This window comes from Bos javanicus, chromosome 25 (assembly GCF_032452875.1).
Source record: "Bos javanicus breed banteng chromosome 25, ARS-OSU_banteng_1.0, whole genome shotgun sequence".
In the NCBI taxonomy this organism is placed as follows: domain Eukaryota; kingdom Metazoa; phylum Chordata; class Mammalia; order Artiodactyla; family Bovidae; genus Bos; species Bos javanicus.
The window spans coordinates 42,487,142-42,492,516 of record NC_083892.1 but is presented as its reverse complement, the minus strand read 5'-3'; the positions used below and the strand labels follow the sequence as shown (position 1 = coordinate 42,492,516).

The 5,375-nt window shown below is 50.3% G+C and overlaps 1 long non-coding RNA gene across 2 annotated transcripts; it reads left to right on the top strand.

The window, feature by feature from the left end:
- The first annotated feature begins 289 nt into the window (after window positions 1–289).
- On the top strand, window positions 290–4,643 carry LOC133237995 (uncharacterized). Of its 2 annotated transcripts, none has more exons than XR_009733427.1 (3): window positions 290–604; window positions 1,948–2,173; window positions 4,600–4,643. It is a non-coding gene; the product is annotated as an uncharacterized LOC133237995 (long non-coding RNA). The 2 variants fall into 2 exon arrangements; XR_009733426.1 differs by lacking the exon at window positions 4,600–4,643 and adding an exon at window positions 2,654–2,763 and having other exon boundaries at window positions 301–604.
- The last annotated feature ends 732 nt before the right edge of the window (window positions 4,644–5,375 follow it).

Below are 5,375 nucleotides of genomic sequence, written 5' to 3'. Positions count from 1 at the left end.
CTGGTGACCTCTAAATCTGTCTCCAAAAGACAGACCATCCAAGGAGAGACCTTGAATTACAGCTGTAGTCAGCTAATTGTAATGAGGTATGTTGGTTAAGTCCAAAGAGGGAGCAAGCGTGTCCTGGTGGCAGAGGGTAAAGACTGTTTCTGTGTCCCCACTTCCTGCTGCCCAGGGGCCCAGACAGCTTATGTTCCCAGGATGTCATCTTTTGGCTCAGGTATCTGGAAGGAGTCCTGCCATTTGTTTCTCAAGGACGTACAGTCATGAACTTTCTTTATTCAATTGAAAATAAAAATCCTGCTAACTACTAAAGTGTCAGATGAGGTGAGGGTGAGACACGGCCCCTCAGCTCCTGGTCCCAGAAAGAGGGAAGAGAAGAAAGAGACCTTTGATGAACTCACATGCGGTGTGTTTCTTTTACTGCTCATTGAGGCATCATCACAGTTTGAGTTCCTTCCTCACAGATCTCACAGGCTGGAGAGGTAATCAAGCATGATCAGAGCCCTGGGGAGTTTCAGATGAGCCCAGATGCACCAAGAAGAAGGGGTGGCCATCAGCAAGTCTTCATGGAGTGGGCAACTTCTGAACTGGGTCTCTAAGGGTGAGTTAGTTATCTAGCTGAAGCTTGGCACTGGGTGCAAAGACAAAACACAAGATGAGTGAATGAATGGGGCATCCCTCTAACACAGGAGGCAGCCCACCAAGACGGTAGCCTGAGATCACAGCTCCCCCTGGGGAACTGGGGGAAGGGGCTGCAGTGTGCTGCCGGCCTCAACCCTTGTGTGAACTTTGCTGCCACACTGGCCTGTCTCTACCTGCTCAGGGAAACCTTTCTGCCCTCTGCTCTGGCATAGCTCCTCTTTACGGGCAATGACCACACATGGTGTTCTGTGTGCGATTGCCCTCTGCTTGAGGGGAGTGGCTTGGTGAAGAGGTGAAGGTCAGTGTGCAGTCTGAGGCTGGAGAGAACAGTGGGGAGCCCTGCAGTGGTGGGATCACGGTGGTAGGTGCTTGGCTGTGATGAGGCAGATGCCACTCCTGGGACTTGAGGGCAGGGTGATTAGTGGCTACCCTTAAAGGGTGGACTCATTTGGGGCTGCATTGCCTTTGAGCAGTTTGGTGGATCTTTGGTTAGAAACATCTGGAAGGAATTACAGAGGATAAATATATGAGAGCATTTGGACCAGAATTCATGACCCAGGTGAGGTGGGGAGAAAGTGGAGTAAAAGGGGCTTCAGGACATGGTGGAAATTCATTGACCAAGGTCATCAAGGGGGAGACCTTCATGTCCATTCCACAGCCTCCTGGTTACTCCCAGAGTGCCGGGCCCAGAGAGACCACTCAATAAACAGGTGCTCACTTGATCCAAAATCACTGAAGCTTTCACTTTGACTCACCACAATATAATATGCTGAATTCAAGAAACTGGTGCCCAGGTTTATATTAATGAGCTAGAAAAGAGAAAGGAAAATAGACTCAAGAAAAATCAAAGAATCCACACTATTAAAACCCTGAACATGCTTTCCACTGTGGCCTCAGGGTCTTGGCACTTGCTGCACTCCCAGCTCAGAACACTCTGCCATCCCCATTGATTACTCTCTAAACACATTCTGAAATTCACCTAAACTTCCTGATTTTATTTTTCCCCAAGATACGTATTACCATTGGACTTTGCATGCATTTTATTTTTTCTGTCTCTGAGCCTGTTAGTTTCATATAAGAATTGGGGTCTGCAGCCTCCTGCTTGACCTACAGCTGAGCCCGTGTCTGGAATGGGCCAGGAACAAAGTGGGCCTCCATGAACGTGCTCTGGGGAGGGAGCCCTCAGTGTGTAGTGGGGACAGCAGGTGTCACGAAGCACTGTTCCAGGCTGTGAATGAAGGGGTCAGAGGACAACCTGACGAAGGTCTTAACTCTCATTTTGCATCTGTCTTACGTAATCAGGATTGACCATCAGGCCCACAGAAGGCAGCTGCTCTGACCTGGGGACAGCTGTACACACAGAAACCCGCAGCTCCTGTGCTGAGATCAAGAAGGATGGATGCCAGGCTCTCACCAGGAGCTCTCCTTCTCCACCATCTCATTTCTCTCTAAGAAACCTACACTCAGGACTGGTGAGTCCTGTCCAAGGCCACAGAAGCCGAGCCCAGGACCAACGACACTTCTGAAGGTAACTCAGCCCTTTGTAACCATTGCCAAAACCCCCAATCATCACTAACAAGCTTCCTGACTCCCAATTAGGCAAAGATGCCCACTCCAGTAAACACCCCATAGCACCATAATCAATCACCTGATGCCAGCCCTACAGCAGGAATTTTCTTTGTCTTGAGGCCATAAAAATTGGTTATTAAACCCACAAAAACTGCCAAATCTCCCTGGTCTGCCAGGAGGTCAGCCCACTGTGCTGGCAGTGCCCACATTATCTCTTTGTTTGTAATCAACCCACTGCCTTCTGAAATGCTGTGCCTGGAGATTCCTTTCCAGCCCACGCTCAGACTGCCTCAACAAGGATGGCAACCAATCCCTCCATTTGGTGGGCAGGTTCTGAGCGGTCCATACTTCCAGCTCAGAAAAGACTTGGCCTGTGCTTTGCAACTTAGAAACCCCTGCCCTCCACACTGGACCCACTCGAGTCTCACCTGCCCCACAGCCACCCCACTTCCAGAGGCATTTGCAGTCTTTGTTCAGCGGGTGAGAACCCAGAGGGCAGGCGCTGAGGCTCCTCCAGCTGCCAAGATCCCCCTACACCTCCGTGAGGAGTCCTGAGCCTCTGAGGGGATGGGCCCCCCCCCCCCGTGGGTCTCCCTGGGCTGTGACAGAACCTCCTTCCTCCTGGACCGGCACAAGGATGACTTGACCATACCCGTGAGGGGTCAGGTAGGAGTGCAGAGCGGCCCCGAGGGTCTAACGCCCTGGGATCCTGGGGGTGGAAGCGGTGAGGGAAGGGGCCAGCAGGGTGGCTCGCCCAGCGTGAGGCCCGGGACGCCAGGCTGCTTCCAAGTGGCCACACCAGCCACAGACGCTGATGGGGACAAAGTGCTCCGTGTCTATGCGAGCCAGTCACTCAGCGAGTGCTCTCAGAACCAGCGTTTATGGTTAAAAAAAAAACACCCGTGCTGATTGGCACAGGAGAAGGGATTGGCAACAGGAGAAGGGATGACTGTGACCCGGGAAACTCTCACCTAACCTTCAGGAAACACTCTGACAGGGTCTCTGAAGATGCAAAAAAAAAAAAGTCTGCTTTGGTTAAGAAGACATGAGAGGAATTGAACATTGGCTGCAAAGGTACATTTTTGAAAAAGTAGAAAACAGCATTATTTCTAAATTAAAAGCCTATGTTTAGAACAAGATTACTTATGACTAATTGTATAATGCAGGCATTGGTGAAAATAAAAGCTATGTTATAGGCTGTTTTAACACCAATTTGTATTTTCCTAAATTTCACATTAGTCTAAAGTTGGGTGTCACTGTTTGGGAGGTGCTAGTTCTCCGCCAGTGTGCTTCACTCTTTAGGAGAAGTGATAACACCTGTTTACACGGGTGTGTGGCATGGAGCACAAGTGGCTGAGGCCCCTGGGCTGTGGAGACAGAAGGAAGGGGGTTGGCCAGGGAGGGTGGGTCCTGCCCTCGGGCTTCTGCTTTGCCCACTCAGGGTCCCCTGGTTCATTCTTGACCTACTAATGGGGGAGACAGACAAGAGGAGCCGTAGGGGGAGCTGTAGTCGGCGCCTTCCATGTACTCTCCATTTACATCTTGGGCATGGGGCACTCTCGAAGCTCTTCAAAGGTCTAGGTTCTTCTGATGTCTCTGGTCTTCACTAGTCTTCTTGTTAAGGTATCTGTGTGCGTACATGCTGTCGCTTCAGTCAGGTCTAACTGCAACACTATGTACTATAGTCTGCCATGCTCCTCTGTCCACGGGGTTCTCCAGGCAAGAATACTGCAGTGGGAGCCACTCCTCTCTCCAGGACATCTTCTCCACCTGGGGATCAAGCCTGGGTCTCCTGCACTGCAGGCAGACTCTTTACCATCTGAACCATCAGGGAAGTAATTACTTAATTGTAGTTATTTTCCTACAACACTATGTGGGTGTTGACCCCAAGTGTATCCCCGTGTTTTCCTTTCCCCTGTGATTTGATGCCTCTGCTGACACCTTGGTGCTCCCACTGGGTACCTTATTATTCTTCGCCCACACTGCCTGCCCCAGCGCCACCTCTGGCCAGAGACACGCTGTGAGTTAGCAGTGGAGTTCAATCAATGGCCTACCAGCAAATCTAATGAGAACCACCCATGAACTCATGATTTTCAGCCCATTCCTGAAATGTGAATGGATGCAATTTGAAGGACAAACTCTCATACAGCAAGAGCTCTGGGAAGGGTATGAGTAGAGGGAACATGGCAGACATGCCCATTTGGCTCCTAGGAGTCTGGTCACTTCTCTCCTAGGGTGATTGCACACTCAGTTTTGAACTGAGCACATGGCTGCCCGAGACTACAGACATTCCCATCATCCTCTGAAGCTGGGATGCTTATGAGACAAGCTCTCCTTCCAGGATGGAGGGAAAACAATTTGTGCAACTTGTTGACTATTTTCTAGGTGAAAGAACCTGGCTCTTCTTCTCCTGCTGTCTTGCTGCTGGGAATATCAGCCTAGAAAGGGAGGCTCCATTCTGCTCCCTGTCCACCCTGGAGGGGCAAACACCCCTGGGATGATAGAACAGTATTCCTAGGATGGGAATGGAGCTTTCTGGGGCCCTGCCAGACCAACCCTGGGCTGCCTCCCTCTGCATCTAAATGGGAGACGGATGCACACTTCTCCTGGCTGTAATTTTGTGGGGACTTTTTGTTTTTGTCCACAACCTTGACTGGCACATCAGGCTTTGAGGGGGGTTTCTGTGCAGCGGCCTTGTCAGGCTGCTCCAACGTGCAGTAGTCTGGTATTTTCAGCTCTCCTTTCTGTGGGAGGACAGCCAAGCTCAGCGCCAATCCGCTGTCTTCGCCAGCTGCGTCTCTGAAAATCTATGTGGAAAATAGATGCTCCCAATTCAGTGAATCAGGACCTGATTCCTCTACCTTCCAGGGATATGGACTTGTTCCTTTCCCCGCACCTTGCACCCTCCACTCTCTCCTAAACACATAACCTGCTTTGAAATGTGCGCTCTTTCCCTGATAATATGGGCAGTTTCTAACTGCACAGCCTCAAGGCACAGGCATCTCGTGGGGGTGTAACTGGATTATTGCAAGAAAGATGAGTTTCACTCTGGTAAGTCCCCTGCTAAACTGATGCATTGAAAACTTTAATTGGAAATATCACTAAAATCCATTTTCAGTATTAAGCTAAAATATGGGAAGTTGCTAAGTTTCGCCCTAAGC